The following is a 20,993-nucleotide window of genomic DNA, read 5'->3' as shown; positions in this document are numbered from 1 at the left end:
CTCAGTCTGAGTCTGTAGGTATTTGTATTTTACTATATAGCTTTATTCTTTACTTATCCATCTCCGTCTCATTTGAGATAGAGCTGCAGATTCAGTGTCCCTTACTTACTTGTCAGTGTTTATTTCCTAAAAACAAGGGCATTCTCCGTACCAATACATTATATTTGCCTAAGTGAGAAAGTAGCACAGTGTAACTTGGACCCCACCATTGCCCTGCTGTGGGGAGTCCTGAGAAGGGTACCACATTCAGCTATCATATTGCTTCTGCTACATCAGTATTTATATTATTTATTCATTTGTGCCAGTACTAGGGCTTGGACTCAGGGTCTGGGCACTGTCCCTCAGCCTTTTCGCTCCTGGCTGGTACTCTTGAGCCATAGCTCCATTTCTGTCTTTTTGGTAGCTAAGAGTCTCCCAGACTTTCCTGCCCAGGGTGGCTTTGAACTGCGATCCTCAGATCTCAGCTTCCCGAGTAGTTGGGATACAGAAGTGAGCCAGCAGTGTATGGTATGACACTGTTATATTTGAGGACCAGGGCTGTTTTTCATAGTCTGTCCCTCCCTGCGACCCTGTGTCATGTTTTCTTATGACTAGGTGAGAAATTCAGATTCAGTACTTTTTGTTAGAATTACACATGCCGAATTCTCAGTGCTGTGTACTTTGGGCACAGGAACTTGATGTGTCTTTTCACCAGTGTTGTTCCATTTGGGGAAGTTGGGTTTCCTCAGCGCAGAGTTATTGCTTATCCCTTTGTAATTAGCTGTCTCCCGGGCAGGTATTTTGGGACTCTGTGTTTATCCTGTTACTCCTCAGTCTTTGTCTTCCATGGAAGGCTCTTGCCAGAATCGGTCATCATTGTGATGATTGCGGGGCGCTTCCTTCTCCACTGTATGTCTTTGCCTGCAGCCTTATCAAGGCGCAGTTGACAAACGGTAGCTGTGGCTGTTCAGTGCACATCCTGATGTTTTGATGGGGATATGCCGTGTGTAGTGACCACTGCTGTGAGGCTCACGTGCACACCCAGCACCACACATGGTGATCTCACTGGTCTTCTTCTTCTGTGGGCAGGGGCTTCCTCTTTTCCTTCTCCTGTTTTGCTAGTGTGGATGGGTGAATTCTCAGTGGTTTGAATCCTTTCTCATTATTTAACTTGCTCCGCACAGTTGCCTCTGACCAGAGCCCTCTCAAGGCAGCCTATGTCCCTGACCAGCATGACTCTTCTTGAGCCAGCACGTCTTTCCTCTGAGGCTCTTTCTGGACACTTCCTGTTTGTTCCAGGAGACCTGGTGTCCCGTAGTGGAGAATGTGGTTTGGAAGCCAAGGTCTGGGAAGCAGGGGGCTTATTCCCACAGTGAACGTGGTGAGAAAACAGATGTGCTTACTCAGAGGTACCCACGCTCACACATCTGTGTTTCTGTCTTAAAGACCCTTTAGGCCAGGCACTGGTGGCTCATGCCAGTAATTCTAGTAGCTCAGGAGGCTGAGATCTGAGGATCACATTTCAAAGCCAGCCTGGGCAGAAAAGGCTATTGAGACTGTTACCTCCAGTTAACCAGCAAAGAGCTAGAAGTGGTGCAGTGAGCAAAAAAGCCAAGCAGGAATATGAAGCCCTGAGTTCAAGCCCAAGCACCAACACATACATATAATACAAAGACTGCTAAGTTTATGTAGACGTTCCTGATTCTAATTAAATAGCACGCAGTTTGCTCCCTCTTTCCACATTCTAAAGTCCCTGTGCTGACAAGGAGAAAATCAGCTCTCTGTTTGCACAGTATGGTTACTTATCTGCTTTTTAGTATATTCTGCTGGAATATACTGAAAACAGGTTCTGAATCATGTACCCATGTCTCTGAAAAAAAGCCTGCTACTAGACTTCAAACTTCAGTGTCCATTGGAGGCTTCTTCGCGCGCTTTGGCTTGGCATCTCTTCCAGAGCCGCTTGGGTTTAGCTTTGTCCTTGTTCCCCTCAGTGACTGGCGTGTGCTTATCCCTTTAAATGAGGGTGCATGGCTCATTTCTACTTGGATTCACTGCGTTGTCCCTTAATGTTTATCTATCTTCTTTATTTCCCTTCTTTGGATGTATGAATTTTGTGGGCAGATGTGTTTCTTACATTTCCATGAAAGGACTGAATTTTTCTTTTCTTTTTTTTTTTGTTGGTCATGGGGCTTGAACTCCGGGCCTGGGCGCTGTCCCTCAGCTCTTCAGCTCAAGGCGAGCGCTCTACCACTTGAGCCACAGCACCACTTCCAGCTTTTTCTGCTTATGTGGTGCTGAGGAATCAAACCCAGGGCCTCATGCATGCAAGACAAGCACTCTACCACTGAGCCACCTTCTCAGCCTGAATTGTTCTTTTTTCACATTTTCTTTTTTCCCTCCTTTCTTCCCTCCCTCCCCTTTTGGGGCATAAGCACCAAGAAGAGCAGAGCCAGGGGAGTTAAGTTTCCAGGGAGGTCAAATGTCCAGGTGGGCTACAGTCTCCTTCAGAAACCTGGGCTCTATTGGCCTTTGCTGTCTTTCTTCCAGGCATTTTAACTTGATGTCTTGGTCAGGTTTGGCAACGTTGTATTTATTCCCATTTCTGGAGGAAGGATTGGAGAGTTAGAAGCTTTCCAGTTGGCTGGGGGTGGGTGCCTGTGCTTTCTCAGCAGGCTGGGCATTGCATTCGTGGTAACTGCCTCTTACAGCCTCCTTGGGGGTTCCTGGTGAACCCTGGAAATGCCCTAGCCTCACCACAAAAGCAACAGCAGCACTGCTCTGAGTAGAGGGAAATACCTTCTATCATGCTTCACATTGATCTTTTTCAGCATTTAACTAAATTTTAATTAAATACTAGTAGTTTGGAAGCTTATAGTCAACTCAGAGAGACAGAGGTCAATAGATAAGTGCTATCAAGTACTTGGTTTCAGAGGGCCAGCGAGGTGTGTGTTAGGGGTACTCAGGAAACGGAATTCATATCGGAGGGCGTTTAATCAAGTTGCCCCGACAAAGCATGGTCCTGAATTAACAAGTAAGTGATAACAGAGCAGGTGCCTGCCCACGGCCCACACCCTGTCCAGCTGTTCCTGGACAGTTATTTTTTGCCCATTCTTGCCCCCTTGGGCCCGTGCATCTGTGTGTGGACATGCCCACAGCAGCAGACGTTACAGGCGGCTCGAGAGGATCCCAGGCGGCAGGGGACTCATTCAGTGCGCACAGTGAGAGAAGATCCAGAGCCGCACGTGCCTTGTTCTGCTCTTCCCAGCCCCTGGCTGTGGGAGGGGCCGGATGGCCAGGGTCACCTTGGAGCCATGGGCAGAGGGAGGGCTGGACAGGGCTGCCTTGACTTACCTAGACACTGTCCAGGAAGCTGGGCTTGGCATTCTCCACCCCTTCTAATGGCAGTCTACATGGGGCCTTGAAGCGCGCGGTGGTCATGTAAGCGGGTCACTGCTTCTGTCTTTGCACGGTGGCCTGTGTTTCTCTTCCTCCCGGTGCGGCAGACCGTGTGTCACGTATTGGGCATCCCAGACTGGAAGCTTGGCCCCACAGAACACAATCTCACTTCAGATCCCACGAATTAATGCAATAGACCAAAATCCTCCCTCCTGTTTCCCTACTAGGAAAACACCACGCTGTTCTGGTCAGCTGTGGACAGGTCGGCGGCAGGGTTTCTTGCGGGGGTGCCCTCCCGATGTCTACAGCTCTTTCTGGCATGGGTAAAGATGTTGGACATTGCTGAATATGCAAGGGAATTTTTCCTCCTGGGACTGACCTGGAAATGCAGAGTGGTTCTGTCAGGACAGGCCCTGGTAACGGAGGCCCAAACATCTGATGTGCTTTGTTAGCAAAGATGTCTAAATATTGTTGTCAAAAATTTTAGGTTTTGAGCCTTGCCTTTTTTGTTTGGTGGTGTGTATTCTACTACTGACCACATGGTTCTAGATATTGGGCAAAGTAATGTCATCTTACTGATGGAATTCCAAGAGTCAATGGCCATTATTCATTTTAGGGTGCTGTAAAACTTAATATGTACAATGTGTGTGTGCACGCCTATGTTTGTATTTCTGCATCTGTGTAAACTTGTTATCTGGCATTGTAATCTGTGATTCCTGAAGTTTGTTCAGTTTGGATTCGTAGTTCAGTGCCAGCCAGTCTATATGCAGTCCAGATCCAGTCCATCTCTTCCAACCTGGAAGACAGGCCTCACTCCTGCCTAGACCATCCTGACTACCTCCGCCATGGTAAAAGTAGACTGGAGTCTCGCTTGGCTCCATCACACGCAGCTGATTTGCTGGTGAAAGATGGCTTTGGATTTGCAAAAGCTAGGGCTCTTTCTGTGACTTTGGTTAACTTAAGCACTATTAGGGTTACCAGAAAGAAATCAATACTATATCTGTGCTAAAATCTGTGCTCAACACATCTAATGAGTTTTATTTGTTGGTCAATTCTTGACAAGAACCAGGTAAACTCTACTTATTCTATTTGATCTCCTTGTCGCTTTAATTGGAAATAATGAAGGGTTTTTGTGGCAGACAGTTTGGGGTATGGGGGTTCTGGTCAGCCCACTGGAGGTTAGCGAGTGGAACTCCAGAGCTGCTTCCTCAGTGCAGGGAGGCGGTGCCTGGCCAGGTGGAGGCCACGCGAGGACAGCGTCGGGCCTCGTCCTGCCCGAGCTGGGTCCTTCTACAAGTGGAAGACAGTGCAAAAACAAAGAAGAAGGACGTTTCTCCCCACGCTTTTAAAATTAGAGTGCAGGCTAAATTATGCTATTGTGGATACATACATATATATGTAAGTAGATACATCTCTATATAGCTATAAGTATTTTTATGATTTTGTTTTCATTTTAGTTCATTGTGGCTATGAAAAATTTTAGATGACATCCAGGGTTGCTTTATGTTTCTGTTGGCCAGTGTTGGCCTAGGCACAGTGTTTGGCCTTTGCCAGGTGCCTGGTTCCTGGTAGAGGGTGGTGTTGAACTCACGCCGCACAGAGCTTCCCAGCCGGCTCTGAGCAGTGAGGACTTGCTGCGTTACAGGAAGGAAGGCTTCCTCCAGTGGCCCTGCCTGGTCTCCGTGGATATCTGCAAGCCTGTTTACCCCATGGATTGTCTAGCTTGTGAGCAGGAAGTCCTACTCCTTGGTGGCTCCCCTGACTCAGTTTACCCATTGTAAGACCTACATACTCACAAATGTTGCCTGAGGTGGGGTGGAGTAGAGCCAGCGTTTCTCAGAGCTTTGCTTTGCTGAGCCTGGAGCTCCTTCCCGAGAGCTGGTGCGCTTAGGCCGCACACAGTGGGAGCGCACTCTGCGCCGGCCTCTGCTCCAGTGCCCCTCCGGAAGCAGTGGCCGGGCAGGGTGAGGCGGGGCTGATGGGAGCCTTCTCCCTTTCCCCACCTGCGTCTCTTCCTCCTCCTGCTAGACTGAAGTGCAGTGGGAAGGTCACGAGGCATCCAGAGGGAGCCTGGGCCTGTGCTCTTCCCGCCTGCGCCCTGACTCTGCCTGTTCTCACGAGGGATTCACAACCCTCCTTTCTCCTCTCCGTCATTGGACCTCTCTCTAAGATCTCAGGAATGACCCATGTCTTTGTTTCCCTGAACAACATGTGTGGGTGTTGGTGCCCTATGCGTTACGTGTGCTCTTGCACGTATGTGCGTGTGTGTTTTGCGCAGGAGCATGTGTGTCCATGTAGAGAGGACAGCATAAGCCACTGGGCATGTCGTCGGTGGCCTTTCCTAGCCAGTGGGACTTCGTAGAATTGCAGACGTTTCTTATCCTCTTCAGCAGTGGTGCCATCTCTGTCCCGAGCGATGGCTCTGTGGTGACAGCGCTGTCCTGACCGGGTCAGCAGGCAGTGGTGGGCAGCGCTGTATCCTCGGCGCCCCTGCACATGTAGCAGGGGAAGGAGGCTTGAGTCATGCCGCCGGCCCAAGATGGAGTTCAGCAGTGGGGCGTCGGAGTGGAGGCAGTGCGGGCGCCGTGTGAAGGCAGCCCCATACTTCACAACACACCGAAGCCCGAGCCTCTGCGGGGCGCTGGGGGTGGCCGCGGCGTTGCTCTGCCCTCTCAGATCCCTCAGGAATGAGAGGGGTCGCCTTGTTTGATTTGGGACTGGGTCATGGGCAGACATGGTCCCGTGAGACACTCCGTGTCATCGCAGGTAGGTGACTGTTTGGGGCCACCTGAGCCATTTGCAGACGGAGCTGTGCTGTTGCGCTCTTCCCCGGAGCGCCTCCCCCGCTCGCGCCCTCCCAGGCCTGGCCGTGTGAGACTGGCCCTGTGAGACTGGCCGTGCGCTTTCCTCTGGAAAGGCCTCATTCTTCAACCATGATACCGTGCAGATTTGCGCATATACTCCATTGCCCAGAGCTTGCTCTTTGTGACTGCTTAAAAATAACTGGAAAAAATGATGCCAAGTTTCAACATGGAAGCAATGTGTATGCATAAAATTATAATACAACTGTTAGCCCAGCCTTAATTATAGCTGATGCTGAGCATTTCTCATTTCATTAATTCAGCTTTAGTGTAGAAACACACATGGGATTTTTCCCTTGCATTTAATAACTACGTTAATTTTGTGAGCGGTGGCAGTTGGCCTGTTTGTCAGCGTATTATCAGATGCAGAGCAATAATTCCACACATTAAGGGTGTCCATTTGACGGGGCTCAACCCACCAAGCAGCAGTGCCTCCGCAAGGCACCTTGGTGGCGGTTCCCGGGCTGGGCCACGGGCTCCCATGGTCCCCAGCTTGGAGGGTGCAGTGCTCAGTCTGTCTCTACACCTTGCTTTGTTCAGGTGTCTCTGTCTCTCTCCTGTCTGCACTCTGGATAAGGCTAGAGGAGGTTCTGGTTTCAAACCTCCCCAGGCCACTTGTAATTTGCTCTTCTTCAGATGAGGAAATGAGGCTTTGGAAGAAGTTGAGACTTGGATGTAGAATTTTGAGACACTGGAGGGGTGCGAGCCACTTGGGAACCGGGCGGCCTGGGCTCCTGCCTTAGGTGTTGAATCTCACCGGAACTGGACACTGTGCCAGGCCGGTGAATTCCCGGTTTCCATCCCACAGCCCTGCACCAAAGAGCAAGCCAAAGCTTCCAGAGACCAACTGTGTGTGCCCTGGGTTACCTGTTACTAGGAGCAGAGTTGTGGTCACACTTAAGGCATCATAAGGCAGGTTTGTGAATCTCATTTTCCTTGAACACCTGCCACCTGATTTTCTTAGATTGCTGGGGAGCATTCATACAGATGAACAGCTATGTGCATGGCATAGAGGAACAGCTTCGTGACTGATCCCAGGCATTCAATGAATTCACGATCAGGAAATGGGATTCCACTTCATCTGGGATACCCAGGAGACATCCTGTCTCTGAGCAGGAAGGTGTGCTCTTGCAGTCTTTCATTGCTCTACAGCACTTGCCTCAGTTGAGCCATACTGTTTCTGTTACTCAGAGGTGTGGGTGGAAAGAAGAAAGCCCCACGAAATTCTGGTTAAGAATGGGCCAGGGGGCTGGGAAGGTGGCTCAGTGGTAGAGTGCTTGCCTCGCATGCATGAAGCCCTGGGTTTGATTTCTCAGTACCACATATACAGAAAAAGTTTGAAGTAGCACTGTGGCTAAAGTGGTAGAGTGCTAGCCTTGAGCAAAAGAAGCCTAGGGCCCAAGTTCAGGCCCCAGGACTGGTGGAAAAAAAAAAAGAATAGGCCAGGCGATGGCTAATAGTGACAGAGACAACCTGTGGTCAGCTTTGGGTTCTGACCCAACTCCCCAGGTTGGCCAGCTGCACCTGGGCTACCAGACCAAGTCCGCGTCTCTGCAGTCAAGTGTGGATGCTGGGCTGAGTTCCTGCTGTGTGACCCTGTACTGTGTAGCCTGTAACCTCCCCCCAACCCAGTCTGCCCATCTCTAAGAGGGGCAGCAGGCCCCCTTCTGCTGGTTTAAATAGAGTGCCAGAGTTAGCAATCAGTACAGCTTTTATTATGATGCAATGCCATGATTGGCCACCAGAGGGTACTGTCAGCACATGTATGATAATTTCCCGTGCTGTGCTCAAATGCTGTCTGCCTGGAACTTGGTGGTTCACTGTTGCCTAGTTCTGGACTTGTGTCAAACTGTATAGTGGGTGTGTCTAGTAAGTGTGTGGTCTGGGTAAGCTGAATCACCCACATTTGGCATCCTTTCATTTTCCCAGCTTATTGCTCCTCAAAATGAATTGCTGTGGTGGTTCACTTCCTGGTGGTTCACGAACTTCTCTAAGCCTTCGGTTTCTCCTGTGTACATGGGATGATCATGATAATGGTGGTAAAATGATGGTGGCAGGGATGTTAAACTGATAATAGTGATGGTGACGATGATGAGAGTTGTCATGATGATAGTGTTGGTGATGGTAGTGATGGTGATGGTGATAACAGTGGTGGTGGTGTGGTAATGGTGTCATCCGTTTGATCCAGTGTGGTTACAGCTATGAAGGTCTTTGCCAGTATTCTTAATCACAGGAGTTGTGTGAATTTTATTCTGTAATGGGCTCATAGAGGAGGTTGGGGTTCCATTTTGGAGGCTATAAAATCAGAGGGGGGGGGAAACAGAGGGTGGGAGGAAAGGAGAGGAGAGGGAGAGAGAGAAAGAGGGAGGGAGAGGAAGACAGGGCCACACAGAGCGATGGCAGGGGCAGGTGCTTTACGTACATCCCAGCCATTACCAATGCTTTGTGGCAACTTAGTCTTTTCTGGGTGAAGTTTCTTCACAATAGGGAAGATGCATCTGTTCCCCAGGGCTCATTGTGCAGATCTTAGCTCGCACCCCTTCCTTGTGGGCCCATCCTGTCATGTCTGCTCCTGCAGCCCTCTGAGTTTTCAGGGGTCATTGTCCCAGCTCTCTTCATGCGGATGGTAATTGCCTGCTTGCTTGTCTTGGCTCTGTAAGAGCCGAGGAGTGTGGGCTCATAATTGAATTGCCTGGCACAGACTGAGGGACAGAGAGGAAAGTGAAGACAAGGAGAGCTGCTTGTCTGCTGAGGGCGGCAAAGCAGAGATTCTGGATGTAAGAAAGCATGACTGGCAGAGCCAGAGAGAGGCCTGGAGCTGGTGGTGAGGGAGCCACACCAGGAGGAACGCCTTTCATGTTCCTGCCCAAGGGTTCTTTTACTTTTGTCAAAGTGAGAGGAAATAATTACCCGCCTCTTCTGGGTACTAGATGAACAGTTGCACTTGGTGCCATGTGGAAAGTTGTTCAGAGCATCGAGGGCTGGGAGTCCTGGGCCTTTCCCTGTAGTGGCCTTCTCTAGCCCTGGATGGGCCCTCTGCTCCATAGCGCCCCCTGCCCCCAGGCCCACTCACTGCAGCTCTGGGTCTGGTGGACATGCGCTGGGCTGTGTGCAGCCTCCTATGTGCACCCCCCTCCCCCCCCCCCCCCCTCCGTGTACCCCCCGTGCCTACCAGACATCTGGTTGCAGTGAGTGTAACTTCTGTGTGCAGAATATCATTTTCCTCCAAAATCTCCATCTTCATCCATCTGCCGTGGTTAAAACAGTTTTCTTGTCCTGTTCATTTGACCGGTATCACTTCTCACTGTGACAGGAAGGCAGGGAGAGACGTGAGCCATCTCCTCCCCCCCTTCCCTTCCAGTGAATGTCGGCTCACCCTCCCAAGGCAGTGCAGCTCCTCAGCTGTGAGCTGTTCTGTCCCCTGTCTGGAGCTGTCAGTGGCCTTTGTCTGCGGGCCCCGCAGCCCAGCAGCTTGTCCAAGCTGGAGCTGCCTGCACTCACTAAGTCTCCCTTCCCCCAGGGAGGAAGTTTATTACTAACATCAACATGGGTGGTCTTTCAAATTTTGCTTTTTTGATTATCTGTCTGGTCCTCATTGTGCAAAACAGACAAATTGAACAAGTCTCCAAGTGGAAAGCAGCTCCGTTCATAATCGCTGCGGGTGCTGGGGAGCGGGTAGACCGGCGGGGCACTGTGTCTGTTTCCTCACACCCGTTTCTCTGGCTTTGCCCTGCCAGCGCCTCGCGTTTTCCTCTCCATCCAGGTGGTGGAGCTTTGACCAGCGTTGCATGCTGCCAGTCCATGGGCAGTTGGCTCCTGGAGACTGGCCGGCCTTGCTCAGCACAGTTCCTTTTTGTCCTCTTTGCGGTGCCTCTAGGAGATTGCAAGCACAAGAAGAGCTCCTGGGCGTCCGTGGCCAGATGTGGGGGCTGCTGCTGCCAGACTCCCAGCCTCGCCCGTACTCTGTCTGGGGCCCGCTGTCCTCCCTGGAGGACATCTCTGAGGACTTGTCCCCTTTGACCGCGTGCCCTGAGTCTGCCCTACTTGGCCTTCAGAGTGACATCAGAGGGTCATGGTCTCTGCCACCAGCTGCTCTTTCTGTTGCCTTGTCCCTGAACATGTTGGCTGACCTGTTGCCACAGGACAGCCCCCACGGGGACATGGGGCCAGGGGCCGGGGACACGGGGCCAGGGGCCGGGGACACGGGGCCAGGGGCCGTGTCCAGTGGGCCTCACGCTCAGGAATAGATGGGTGTATTTATGTTTTTGTGGAAAGTCTCCTACAGATGGTAGCAAAGCGCCTTGTCCCCACAAACCACTGTCTTGCTCGCACTCTCTGACCGGGGTGAGAGCGTCTTAGGAGGGAGGGCATTTCCCCGCTCCTGACGAGGTTCTGTGACAGGAGAGTGGTAACAGCTGGTGCTCAGGACGATGGGAGCTCCGCGCCGCCCGGGACGCCTACCCTGAGTGTGTGCAGGGTGTGGAGGGGAAGCGGGGCCCGAGGGCCTCGCAGAGGAAAGAGGGCGTGGGGAATCAGGCTGTCCCGAGTTGGAAGCCAGCCTGCCCAGGGAGCAGCCTGTGTTGGACATGTGGACTTATTGAAATTCTTCAGTTCACATTCACATTTTAATGCCTTTTAAACCAGGAAGTGTCTTGTAATTGGTGAGATAAGAAGCCTGTTTGACAGTATTTTGTCTTGTTCGTGACACATAAAATGTCAGTACTTCTAAAATAGATGTTGCCTTCTGCTCAGCAATGCAATGATAAAACCTATCTGTAGGAGCATTGTGAGGATGCAGTATGCCCAGGGTGAGCCTTGTGTGCCCGGGATCATGGGTTTGAACTGTTCCATGTTAATCATATGATACTGGTTGTGATGGTAGTGCTACGATGGCTCTGCGGATGACTTGATCCTATTGGTGGTGATGGTGGTGGTAATGGTGACAGTGATGATGGTGAATGGCGGATGGTGATGGCTATGATGGTGATGGTACTGGGGATGGTGATAATGGCAATAGTGATAGTAAAGGTGATGATGGTGGTGGAAATTTTGATGACGAAGGTGGTGATGGAGATGATGGTGGTGGTGGTGATGGTGACGTGATGACTATGTCTCTGCTGACACTGACTGTGATGGTGGTGATGATCTCAGTGTGGTGGTGGTGGTGGTGGGGATCGTGATAATGCAGTGATGCTTATGATGAAGATGATGACGACATGCTGTGTTCACAGCTGGCAAAAGGTCCTGTGAAGTAAGTTAAGTGGAAGGAAATGTGTTGTCCTAACATGATTCTCTTCTCCTGAAGACAAAAGAAGATATTTTAAGTTGTACAAAGCTGCACAGTATGAGACTTTATTCATTATGTTGGATGTGACAGCAATTGGGTTTATGTTGTTAAAATATTTCCACTCCTGTTGGGAAGCCGCTGGATCGTATGAATTTAATAACTTAACAATAAGTGAAAAATAGGAAAACAAAAATATAACTCAGGAAGCATTTGCCACCCTACATCTCTTTGCATAAGATCAACAATTTAATAGGGTCTTAGCTTTGGCTGTTGAACTCTCTTTAAAGTTAATAAATCTGAATAAAAGATACAGAAAGCAGAGACGATGATTTATAGTAATTGTAGAGAAGAGGTACGATTTTTTTTTAAAGGTTCAGTCTTTAAATGGAGTAATTTAGTAGTCTGGCAGTATAGCGTTTTGTCTTCTTGTGGTTATTGATAAATGCTTAGGCGTCTTGTAATCATCAATTCATTTAATAGTTACTGAGTGCTCACTGAATCTTGTTGGCATCATTTCTAGAAGAAGGGCAGCACAGGCCAGGGTTCTGGTTACACACATGAGCAGAGGCAGTGTGGATGTAGTGGGTGAAGAAGATGAGGGGTACATAGAGGGCCTGTGAGTCTCTGGGTCTGCACATCACCTCTTAGAGCCGGGCCCAAGGGCTGGGCTGCATCTCGGATGTGCTTCTGGGAGTTGTCTTGTTTACCTCTCCTGAATCTTAGCTGTTTGCGCCGTGAGCCTGGGACTGGATGGATCGGGGGAAGTCTCCTAGCGGTGTACAGGATTCTTCCCAGGTATGGTTCTTTCCAGAGGTTGCCATCTGAATTTGAAGATGTGGATCCATAAAAACTGCAGAGATAATACGGAGAAGTCTCCATTTGCTGCCAGCACATTAATAGTTATACGTTCAACGTTGTCTTTTGGTAAGATTCATAGAACATATACATATAACAAATGCGTTTTTGAGCGTCCCACTTGGTAGCCTGGGCTACCCTCTCATTGCTGAGTAGCCATCCCTGCCCTCCATCTGCAGAACCTTGTCACTGTTCCCACCAGTGCGTTCTGACGACATGGATGTAGCTGTCACAGAGCATCCCAGATAGCAATGGATGTTGATACATGTGTGTAGCTCCAATCCATTCTTGTCATCTGAATATTGCTGATATTGGCTCAGGGTCAGTGCCAGGTAGAAACATACTAATTGTAAAAATTTTGGTCAAAAGCTAGACCATATAAGATGATGCTAAGCGAAATGAACCCCAAGATAGGGACACAAGGGGTTTTTTCTTTGTTGCTCTTGTTTTTAATGTACTATGTGATTTTTTTTGTTTCTTTTGTATGTTCTTCCCCCATGATATAACCCTTGTTGTTTGATTGATTTGTTGTTGACTGTGTTTGATTCCGGTGTCCTGCATCTTGCATATACATTTTTCTAATTTGGGGAGGGGAAGGGAAATAACAAAATGCTGAAACAAGGATAGAGGTTGACCCATCATAACAATGAGATGTACAAGACACTATGTTGAGAACTTAGGGAGGGAGGGGTTGGAGCAGGGAGGAGTTGGGAAGGTGGGGAGGAAAGGGATGGTGGGGGAAAAACAACGGAGGGGGTAACAATGCTTGATAGGAAATGTACTCATTACCTTACTCATGTAACCCCTCTGTACAGTATCTTTATAATAAAAGAATCACATGAAAATTGTTATTCTAAAGATAATATACAGAATGGCTATAGTTACATAAGTCAGGTGAAACTTGTCTTTCCTTGCATCCTTTCATGCTCTCTCACTCATAATGTCCTTGTTGTGAATATTTGTTCTGCTTGCACGGTGAACCACATCACAGTCATCAGGTCATGAGTACATTTCTGGACAATGTCCCTTCTTCCCTTGCCCTCTCCCAGTTTTCCCTTCCATCCCACCCACAAGTTGCATAATACATTTTCAACATAGTGTCCATTGAGTACCACTGCTGTATTTGTTCACCCTTTGTCCTTCCATTTCTGCGCCCCCCTACCCTCCCAAAGAGATAAATGAACAAAACAAAAAGCAAAAACAATGATGAAGAAAAACCTCTTATTTCTATTATCTAGAGTTCATTTTGATAAATATTATTTTCTATGATCAGAGGCACAAGGCATTGTGCCTTTGCATCACAAGGTTTTTTGAGCTGTGCTTTTTGTTCCTACTCTGCAACAGAATTTAGAAAACATAGAAATGCATTGTATTTGCCCATACTTTGTCCAGTTTTCTTTGCTTTTTTCCCCTCTCTTTTTAATGTTCCAATTATGTTTAATCTTTTCCTGTCTGTTTGAAGAACTTTCAGCCACTTGTGTGTGTTTTTTTTGTTGTTGTTGTTTTGTTTTTTAAGTTGATCTTTGCTGGGACAAATCTTTCTGGTCTTCCTTCCTCTGAGAATGTCTCAGTTTCTGAAGGACATCTTCACTAGTTGTGGAGTTCATCTTTGTCTCTCACACTTGGAAAAAATGTATTACTTTCTTCTGGCCTCTACTGTGTCTGATGAGAAATCTGCTGTCATCCAAGCCATTTTCCTATATGGGAAATTGTTTGTTTGTTTTTGCTTCTTCCAAATTATTCCTTTATTTTTAATTTAAAAGGTATTTTGATGATGAAGCCAGGTACCAATGGCTCACACCTGTAATCCTGGCTACTTAGGAGGTTTAGATCTGAGGATTATGGTTCAAAGTCAGACTGGGTAGGAAAGTCTATGAGACTCATCTCCAGCTACTCAGCAAAAAGCTGAAAGTGTAGCAAAAACCCCCTCAAGGTACCCAGGTACCCAGGTCCTGATTTCAAGGCCCAGGACTGGCACAAATTAAAAAAAGTTTGATAGATGAAATGAATTTATTTGAGATTTGTTCAGCTTCTTGGATCTGCAGTTTACTACCCCACCTTCAGCCCATAGTGAGCAGTGTTCAGCTACTGCTTCTTTGGCTGTTTTCAGTCCTGTTCTCTTCCTCAGCTCTGGGACTCTGATGACACTGAAGTTAGCTGGTTTTCTGTGATTCTTCCTCCCCCAGGCGCTGCTTGCGGTTTGCTCTGCAGTTCTGATCATCTGCTCCTGTTGCACCGGCTTCTGGATCACGAGTCTTCTGTCCTTTGCGTGTCTTTTTGAGCCCATTCATTCAAGGCTCTTGGCTTTTTATCTTAGTCTAGTGTTTGGTTGTTGCTGTTGCACTTTTCTGTGCTAGGTTTCCCATTTGGTGCTCCTCCTCCCTGTCTGTCGAGGCGGTCTGCCTTTCCCTTTGTCATAGCACGTTCCTACTTGCCTGCAGTGGCATTTCTCTGGCATCCACGGCCTGCCATCAGAGCACCCTGACACCTGTGCCAGCTCTTCCTGCTGGTCATGGATGGCCAGTCTTCTGCTTGCGATTTTCCTGGCTCTTAGAAAGTCGTGAGAAATGACTCATAAAATCCTGGATGCTTCCGACTACGAGCGCCGGAATCTTCCTTAACTCCTGTGAGGGAGGGTGCTGCCTCCTGACCGCCAGCAGACAGAGGTCCAGGCTCCCTGTCACCTGTGCTGGACCTGGGTGGGGAGGTGTTCAGGCTCCCCCCAGGGCCTGGCTGGGACACGAGGCTGTGGGTGCATCTCCGCTCCACCCTGCTGGGACCTGCTCTGGACAGCAGTGGAGCTGCTTTGTTGCGGGATGCTGGAGAGGGTCGTGGCTTCTCCCCAGCCCTTGCCTGAGTGCTGCCGCATGTTCTGACCTTTGGCTAGGCGGGATCGGACGCTGTGAGCCACCATGTCTGCTCTCAGCTTTCTTGTATTTCCTCACCTATAACATTCAGGCTGTCAAGCTGTCCCCAGTGAGAGGACTGCGAAGAGGTTCACCCAGCTCTGCCTCTCTGAAACTGTCGGCCACAACCTTTGGGAATTGCGCTTGCCCTGGCTGACGTGGGCTGCTCCTCTGGGCAGGCTACTGTGGTCTGGCCGTTCCCTGGGCTTTGAGCCCTGACTGCTGCTGAATTTTCTCCGTGGCCTGCGGGCTTGTCACTTGTAGTGTGGGCCTTGGACTGCCTTTGCTGCCCTCTCTCTTCTTGCCACCGGTCTGCCCTTCAGTTTGATTTTGATTTCAGTCTCTTGACTGGAACACACATTGTGTTAGGTCAGCCTGGGCGTGTGCAAGGTAGAGATGTGCTAATGGCAGACTCCTTCTGTTCAGAGGTGGGTTGTAGGGGGCTGGCTTTGCTGTCCAGGCAGGCTGTCCCCAGGAGTGCTTCAGCCTCACGGTGCCCCAGTGGAGAGGGCGGACACAGAAACTGTGACTACACTGTTGCCCGTTCTGACCCTCATCTGCCTCCTTGGTGAGAGTCTCAGCCGCCTTTGTGTGCCCTGCTGAGTTTCCTCATCTGGCTGGATGTGGCTGCAGGGGTTTCCTCTGGGCACCCCGCCTCCAGCTCTTTGTGTGTGAGTCAAGGGTCTGCACTGCCAAGTCCTGAAGTTCAGTCCTGGACAGCTTCCCATGGCGGCTGTTTCTAACGTGGGTCCGTTGGAGATTATTGAGTTTTCACTCGGGGTCCTGGGATGTTCCACAACAGACAGATACCATGGGACAGAACCATGTGCTCTGCTCTGGGCTGAGCCTAGCTGAGAGCAGGGCTCTAGAGAGGGAAAAGAAGAGGAGGGGCAGAGCATGCGGGCCCTGGGTGGATAGAGAAGGCTGTGTGAGGTTTCAGTGGTGTTAGGAGTCCTACCCTCTCACCTCTGTCCGTGGGGCACTACAGGTGGTCTGGAAGCATGCACACTGTGTACATACCGCTGCTGTCCGTCGGCTCCAAGGCTGTCTGGGGCTACTTGACACTGGACATGTACTCATGCTGTGGCTCTTGTAATCAGTGGCGGTGATCGTGATAAAAGCTGGTGTAAGAGCAAAGGCCCCCTCTTGTCTGTCTTGTTTGCTTCACCCTACCCTGGAGACTCACAGCAGATGACTTAGAGAGACACAGTAGAAGGAAGAGGATGCTGTCATGGCTGTCACATGCCAGCACATTGTTGATGTTGGCTGGAGCCTGTGACTTCAGCTCACAGCTAGAGCTAGGCTCCCCCTCCTGTCCCTTTACCTAAGGGATTTGGGGAAGGGTCCCTCAGAGCAGGCCAGCTCTACCTGACCATTTCTCCCCTTCTCCCAATCCAAAGGCACCCAGTCACCCTCATGGAAACTTTTGGGAAGGGTAGACACTGAACTCCTTTCATCCTGGGGTCCCCAAGCCAAGCAGGGAAGCAAGAAGGTCTAGATAAGATGTAGATGATCCACAGTTCAGAGGTTAGAAACAGACACTTGTTTCTCCAGCCACCATGAGACTTTCCATTCAAGTAGTGCAGAGTGGAGACTTCCCACTGGCCAGTAATTCATAGGGATGTGTGCTCAGCCTCTGATTGTCCTGTGCCGAGCACAGTCATTGGACCTAAAAATGCATCCACATTATCACATCTTCATCAGAACTAGCTGACAACATAATTAGGAGTGTTTTTTTTAGGGCAGCAATACACTTTTTCATAGCAATCCATTGCAGACATGAAAGTAGGTTCTCTTGTTATTTTGATGGCTTCATAGTCCCTAACAGTTAGAATTGCAGCATGATCGGGCACCCTCCTTGTGTGCCTTGGCATTTTGTGGTTTGTACACTGCTTTAGGACTATCTTGCTGGGTGCTAGAGGATCATGCCTACAATTTTAGTTACTCAGGAAGCGAGATCTGAGGGTCACGGTTTGGAGGCAGCTTGCACTGAGCAAATCCACAAGACTCCATCTCCATTTAATCCACAAAAAAAACTGGGGCTAGAATTGCAGTTCAAGTGGTAGAATGCTAACTGTGAACGAGAAATCCAAGCACAAGTGCAAGGACCTGAGTTCCAGCTTCAGCATCAGAGTGTGTGTGCTCATGCATACGTGCGTGTGCACACAGAACATCTCTAAGGAGCACATAGTCTTTCACTACATCGAATGCCTTGTGTTCAAGAGGGTGTTGGGAAAGTGGAGGAAAAGAACAGGCTGGACTTAATCTCAACAGGTGAGGACTGTTTATTGAAGAACAGCAGCAAGGGACAGCAACCTTCCCTTGGGAATGGAGGTTGTGCAAGGAGGTGAGGTTGGAGTTAGGCTTTCATGGGGTCTGAGCAAGGAGACAGAGCTTATTTAATTCAGTACAGGGGAGGTGACTACAGGTACTGGCAGCAAGCAGGGTATCAGCCTATCTTGTGGTTATAACCATTCCCACGCGGTATAGTTTGTATGCATAGTGCTAATTGACTCTCTTATTTTTAGGGAGCAGACCTTTGCAAGGTCTCAAGCTTTTAATGTCCAAACAGCTCTAATGTAAATACACGTAGGGTAGTAACTTATATATCTGTCTTGCCTTGACTATTTGATCTTTTCAGGGTGCAGTTTTCAGCCTTCTGAGTACTGAAGAGGTGGCATTCCAACCTCTTAATCCTTTCCTCACAGCTGGGTCTCAGAGTTCCCTACAGGTGAGGTCTACAATGGAGTGTTTATGGCCAGGCTTGGGTTGGATTGCCCTGCCTGTGTCAAGTATGTCGTGCATACCTGGGGTTTTGCCTGAAGTCCATATGTGCTGCGGATAATAGGGTGGGAGTCAGTCCTTCACATTCCATCTTTAGATACATGAGATTGAGCCAAGAGGGAGAGGTAAGTCCTGCAGAGGGTGCACCAGGCTTTATGGCGTTGGGCTTCTGGGACAGGCTCTTTTTAAAAGCCAACTTTGCACTGTTCGAAGCAAAACAGAACCTCTAGTCACATACTCCAGGTTGGTTGGTGGCCATGTCCTGCTCAGCTTGGCTCTTCTCTGCAGCCTTGCACCTCCGGCTTTTGCGTTGTCTCTCGGCACGGGAGGGGCCTCTTTGCTGTGCCAGTACATCTCTGTCCTCTGTTCCCCCAGGAAGCCAGGCCACTTGCTGTTGTCAGTTCACTGGGGTGGCCAGGGTCACACACACCAGGGCACATGGCAGAGGAGTGACGGGGTCGTGCAGGGACCAGCAGGGCCAATGCGCAGACAGAGGAGGCATGCAGCTGGGCAGGGCCCTGGAGCTGGCCCCCATGGTTGAAGCAGCCATTGTACCTTCAAACCATGTTGCTTCCAGCTTTTGCTCTGCTTCTGAACTTCTGGCTCTCCTAGGTGCTCTGGGGTCCCCTGCCATGACTGTGCCTGCACCCTGGAGCTCTGTTCTTGTAGGCACAGCCCTGCGTTGGCAAAAGATCTACTTACCACCTTGCACCTGGCTCCATACACACACACACACACACACACACACACACACGCACACACACGTGTGTGTGCGTGTGTGTGTGTATATATATGTGTACATACATATATATATATATATATATATATATATATATATATATGGTTATAGCTCAAGTGGTTGAGTGCCGAGCTGAGTAAGCTGAGCTAGCACAAGGTCCTAAGTTCAAATCCTAGTGCCAGTAAAGCAATAACAACAACAGACACAAGAGTTTGCCTCCAGACATTACTGGAAATAGATTAGTAGCCCTGTGTATCGTTAGCATTTTAGCTTTGAACGTGGAGGAGCTCAGCCCATGGTCTTTAGCTAAATATATCTAGGTCAAAACCAGGTGGCAGGACCTCTGGACCTAGTTTCCTGCCCTCTGGACTGGGGCCAGTTGCTTGATCCCTTCTGGCCTCAGTTTCCTACCCTATGGGCTGGAGATTACAAACCCCATTCTGCTGAAATCATGGGATTGATGCAGGATGGGCAGAAAGCATGTTGAAATGATATGAAGATGAAGAGAAGGAAAAAGTGCTGCTGTAACCCCTTCTTTGGACAGCATTTAAAGTTCCTTAGGAAGAAAACATTCCTTAGGAAAAGTGAAATATTGATTGGCACCGTTCTTGAGAGAGTTTCATTGATGATGTGTTGTTTTGCTTTGTTAAATGTCGGTTTCATGCATTGTAGATGTGGGAGTCTCTGAGGTCCTTAACGTCCCTGCTGCTTCCTGGTGGAGCACCCCTGTGAGTCCTGCCTGGGGTGGGCTCTCGGGAGCCCTGTGTCTTGCAGGGTTTTGTCTACATCCCAGTAGAGCCAGGCAGCTGCTGTCCTTCGTTCTTGTCTTTTCTTGCAGGGCAGCTTGGCTATAAAGAGGAGGAAGGTAGGAATGAGAATCCAGAGAGGCTTTTGTTTTAGAATGGGAGAGATGGAGCATGGGAAATTCCAGTGGAAAGGGAGAAACGGGTTCTGGAGAGATGAGCAGAACTGTGGCTGAGGGCGCTGCTTCTGCACCCCAACCAGCTCATTGTCTGGGAGCCTGGTATCCCTGATGCAGGCCAGGAGGGGCGACTGGGGGCCTCCGAGGCAGCAATCACAACACTTAGATGTTGGACCAGCGGTTCTGCCCGCCCCCTGCCTGAGGTAAAGGCCCGAGTGCTGCTCCCCGTGAGCTCTGGCCCGACGCCCGTGTCGTGGGTGCCACTGCTTGAGTGAACGCTGATGCCCACCACAGTGCCGCTGGAGCTGGGTGAGGAAGCAGGCGGGTGGGTGACATGGGATCGGGTGAGGATCAGGATGCAAGACTACACAGAGCCCGAGGGCCTGCTGATCTTTTGGTCTGCCAGCCATTTGCCCAGCCTCAACAGAACGAATGGCGCAGCGGTCCTCGGAGAGTGCCAGGTGGTTGAGACCCTGCAAGGCCCTGCAGACTGCGCGGGGCACTAGGCCACGCGGGGCGGTTTCGTGTGGCTCAGTGTGTACGAGCCCGCGCTGGAGGAGGAGAGTGGGCTGGACCTGGGATGGGATTTCCAGGTGCTACCCGACGGGGGGCTGGACGTGTGCAGGACGTGTGGGTCTGTCTGCTTCAAAGCCATGTCCTTTCCTTCACAACCATGTTCTTTTCCAGCCTAAGTGTAAGAAGAACAACACAAATTTCATTTTAGCGCCTGAATTTAATGTTGTGTGCTTATAATTATTTTATCACCCTGAGGACGAGTACTATTTTTTTCTCTCATTATGTCTTTTTGCTTAGTATCATGGGAAGAGCATAATGGACCGTTACCAAATTTTTGTGAGCAGCGATGATGTTTTAAATAGGAATTAATAAAAAGCGAGGATTCCTATCTTGGTTTTATTTTTCACTCTTGTGCCCATTACTGAAGGGCATCTTGGCTGCTGAGAAGCAGCACGTGGTTCATTTTCTCCTTGCACCTGATTGAAGTCTGGCTGGAACACACCACCCCTGGGCAGCGTTTTTGTTTGAGGGAGGGGTTCATCATTTGGACTCCGTGTTTTACCCAATGGGCTGGGCCACGCTGGAGTCTGGGCTCTTGAGTGGGTTTGGGTCAGAGGGCAATCTATAGGAGACTCTTCTCTAGGAGAGACTTGAAGTACTGAAGAGAGAATGTTCTGGCACCGGGGGCCACCTGAGGTGTCTCTTGACGGGACAGTCTGCTGGAGTCTGGCGGTGGTGCAAAATGGCA

General features: G+C 49.6%; 1 protein-coding gene across 1 annotated transcript in view; it reads left to right on the top strand.

The window, feature by feature from the left end:
* Zfat (zinc finger and AT-hook domain containing) overlaps nucleotides 1-20,993 on the top strand; it is a 166,065-nt gene that overhangs the window by 15,979 nt on the left and 129,093 nt on the right. The gene's annotated exons all lie outside the window — the stretch shown is intronic.

The sequence above is a fragment of the Dipodomys spectabilis genome, unplaced genomic scaffold (assembly GCF_019054845.1).
Source record: "Dipodomys spectabilis isolate Male_0828 unplaced genomic scaffold, ASM1905484v1 ptg000264l, whole genome shotgun sequence".
NCBI classification, from domain to species: Eukaryota; Metazoa; Chordata; class Mammalia; order Rodentia; family Heteromyidae; genus Dipodomys; species Dipodomys spectabilis.
This window is presented reverse-complemented; position numbering and strand designations above follow the sequence as displayed.